A 4,130-nucleotide genomic window follows, 5' to 3' on the forward strand; every position below is an offset into this window, starting at 1 on the left:
ACTCTGTTCTTGCAGCTGTTTGAGGAGGTGTACCGAGGAGGGAGCTTCATGCTTCTGCACCGCGGAGTGCTTGCCGATGATAGAAGCTTCTTCTGAGGTTAGTCTGAAGTCTGCTTCTTCAGGATATCGAGCTGTGGATTCTTGTTTTCTTTTCAGAGCCATAAATAACAGTCTCCCCAGCCAGCCTTTCAGAGAGTTGTTGACCCTGTAGGTGTTAGAATTCAGTACTGGCACCTCCCCTCTTTCCACTCATAGATAGACTACCTGAGCCTCCCTTCCCCTTCCCTTTCCTTTGCCTGGATTAGTCAGTCATGTCAGTTTGTTAAGTCTTCACTACATAAAACAAGGATAAAAGACTGGAGCCATGGTGGCCCCAGTGTGTTGTGAAGCCCAGTTTGGGTTATGGTGTATACTTTTTTTTTTTTTTTAAAAAAAAAGCATTTCCATGTTAAGATTCTTTTTGTCTTTGTGTGACATCAAAACTATTTATTCTTTATTTCCTAACACTGAAGAGTCTGCCTGATGAGTTTAACTTCCTACTGGACTCTGGAGTGCCTGGATTTCTCAAGGGAGCTTTCCAGAGTGCACACATCAAAGGGCTGCTGTTGGCCACAGGTAGTGGTACCCCTCCTGGACTCCTTCCTCTAGATTGCCTACCAGGAGCTGACAGCAGGCTTCTGCTGTGAAAATTTTTCTCCTTTTGAGTATAAAAGGAGGAACTTGCTCATCTTCTCCCTCCTTCTGCTCTTCAACTGGACCTTGGGAGCTCAGTCCAGTGCTCTGATGTAGGTCTCTGTCTCTATCTCCATCTATCGCTGGACGAAGGTTCTATGGTGATATTCGAGATATTCATCAGTGTGACTATGGGACAAGGCCAGTTCAGGCACCCTCTCCTCTGTTGTCCAAGGACCTAGAAGGGACATTCCCGTGGACACCTGGGATCCCCTCTAGAGCCAAGTCTCTTGCCAACCCTAAAATGATTCCCTTAATGAAGATGTTTTCTTCCCTGGTCCTATATCTGCCCTTCCTCCATCTCAACCCTCCCACTCCCCCAAGCTCTCCCCAGTCCTTCCCTTCTCCCTTCTCTCTCCCTCTCTCCCCTCACCCTCTCCCCACCCCACCCCACTTCCATGCTCCCAACTTTTGCCCAGTGATCTTGTCTTCTTTCAATTTCCAGGAGAATCTATATATGTTTTTCTTTGGGTTCACCTTATTACTTAGCTTCTCTAGGATAACAAACTATAGGCTAAATGTCATTTGTTTATGGCTAGAATCTACTAATGAGTGAGTACATACCATATTCATCTTTTTTGGGTCTGGGTTATCTCACTCAGGATAATGTTTTTTATTTCTATCCATTTGCATGTAAAATTCAAGATTTCATTGTTTTTTACCTCTGAGTAGTACTCTAATGTATATATGTGCCACACTTTCTGTATCCATTCTTCCATTGAGGGGCATCTAGGTTGTTTCCAAGTTCTTGCAATTACAAATAATGTTGCTATGAACATAGTTGAAGAAATGCTTCCGTAGTATGATATGGCATCTCTTGGGTATATTCCCAAGAGTGGTATTGCTGGATCCTGAGGTAGCTTGACTCCCAATTTTCTGAGAAACTGCCACACTGATTTCCAAAGTGGTTGCACAAGTTTGCATTCCCACCAGCAATGGATGAGTGTTCCCCTTCCTCCACATCCTCTCCAGCAAAGGCTATCATTGGTGTTTTTGATTTTAGCCATTCTGACAGGTGTAAGATGATATATCAAAGTTGTTTTTATTTGTATTTCCCTGATTGCTAAGGAAGTTGAACATGACCTTAAGTATCTTTTGACAATTTGAAATTCTTCTGTTGAGAATTCTCTGTTCAGTTCAGTACCCCATTTTTAAATTGTGTTATTTAGAATTTTTAATGTCTAATTTCTTGAGTTCTTTATATATTTTGGAGATCAGACCTTTGTCTGATGCAGGGTTGGTGAAGATCTTCTCCCATTCAGAAGGATGCCTTTTTGTCTTAGTGACTGTGTCCTTTGCTTTACAGCTTCAGGAGGTCCCATTTATTCATTGTTGCTCTTATTGTCTGTGCTACTGGGGTTATACATAGGAAGTGGTCTCCTGTGCCCACGTGTTGCAATCTACTTCCCACTTTCTCTTCTATCAGGTTCAGTGTGGTCAGATTTATATTGAGGTCTTTAATACATTTGGGCTTGAGTTTTGTGCATGGTGATAGATATGGATCTATTTTCATTCTTTTACAGGTTGTCATCCAGCTATGCCAGCACCATTTGTTGAAGAGGCTTTCTTTCTTCCATTGTATAATTTTAGCTCCTTTGTCAAAAATCATGTGTTCAAAGGTTTGTGGGTTAATATCCGGGTGTCAGAGGGCTGGGGTCTTACTTTTGACCAAACATCCCAGAGTCCTTGGATATAGGGATGTCAGGGGGCTGGGGTCTCACTTTTGACAAAACATCCCAGAATCCTTGGATATAGGGGTGTCAAAGGGCTGGGGTCTCACTTTTGGCCAAACAGAACTATCTGGTGTTTCCTGGAACAGGCGAGGTGTTGGCAGGACAGATTACAGGGTTAAGTTTAGGAAGAAAAAAAATTCTTTAGGTCCTGGTAATAGAGGAGGAAGGTATCAGGACCAGGGAATTGAGAAAGGGGTGTGTCTGAACTGTTTAAAGTGAATCCTTCGATTCAGCTCCCTAGAACTCACAAGAATGCTTTGAGAACTCAAGAAACTGGTCATCAATAGAACAAATAATTCATTGAAAAATGGGGTACATATCTAAACAGAGAACTCTCAATAGAGGAATCTAAAATGGCTGAAAAAGACACTTAAGGAAATAAAAAAAATGGGGTACAGACTTATACAGAGGATGCTCAACAAAGGAATCTAAAATGGCTCAAAGACACTTAAGGAAATGTTCAGCATCCTTAGCCATCAGAGAAATACAAATCAAAACAACTCTGAGTTTCAATCTTACACCTGTAAGAATTACCAAGATCAAAAACACTGATGACAACTTATGCTGGAAAGGTTGTGGGGAAAAGGGAACACTTCTGCATTGCTGGGGGGAATGCAAGCTGGTAGAATCCCTTTGGATGCCAGTATGGTGATTTCTCAGAAAATTAAAAAACAACCTACTTTAAGACCCAGCAATACCACTTTTGGGTATATATCCTAAAAGATACTCAATCTTACCAAAAGGACATGTGCTCAACTGTGTCCATAGCAGCATTGTTTGTCATAGCCAGAACCTGGAAACAATCTAAATGCCCCTTGATCAAAGAATGGATAAGAAAAATGTGGTACATTTATACAATGGAGTACTACACAGTGGTAAAAAAAATAATGACATTTTGAAACTTGAGGGCAAATGGATGGATCTAGAAAACATCATATTGAGTAAGGTAACGCAGACCCAGAAAGACAAATATCATATCTACTCACTCATAAGTGGCCTTTAGTCATAAAGCAAAGGAAAACCAGCCTACAAAGCACAATCCCAGAGAACCTAGACAACAAAGAGGACCCTAAGAGAAACATACATGGATCTAATCTACATGGGAAGTAGAAAAAGACAAGATCTCTTGAGTAAATTGGAAGCATGGGGATCATGGGAGAGGGCAGAAGGGGAGGGGGAGGAAAGGAGGGAGTGAAGAAAAATGCATAACTCAATAAAAACAAGAAAAAATGAAGAAAGAGTTCTTCGAGTTTGTCAAAATAAGTTTTAGACACATACATTGTATTAACAGCAGCATATTTATGCCAGATGACTATGATAGATGTTTTTGCACAATGAAAAGTATCTTTAGAAAACGACCAAAGAGAATTTAAAATCTTGATCTTGCAGTATAGAATTCTTCCAGGGTCAGATTAGTAGCTTATCAGCATTTTACTGATAATGTTAAGACTATGAATGGCAGCATAATGAGAGAGACATTTGATAACTTGCATTTGTCCTCAGACCTTTATAACTTGCAGGCACACACCTTAATAACTTGCATTTGTATATCTTAAAACACCTTTTATTTAGAACAAGGTAAGAAGTTATACTAAAATTTGTTTGGTGAGGTTGTCCTTTTTAAATTGGCAAAACCTCTCGGTTGTCAAATTGCATCAGAGATCT

This window comes from Microtus ochrogaster, linkage group LG3 (genome assembly GCF_000317375.1).
Source record: "Microtus ochrogaster isolate Prairie Vole_2 linkage group LG3, MicOch1.0, whole genome shotgun sequence".
In the NCBI taxonomy this organism is placed as follows: domain Eukaryota; kingdom Metazoa; phylum Chordata; class Mammalia; order Rodentia; family Cricetidae; genus Microtus; species Microtus ochrogaster.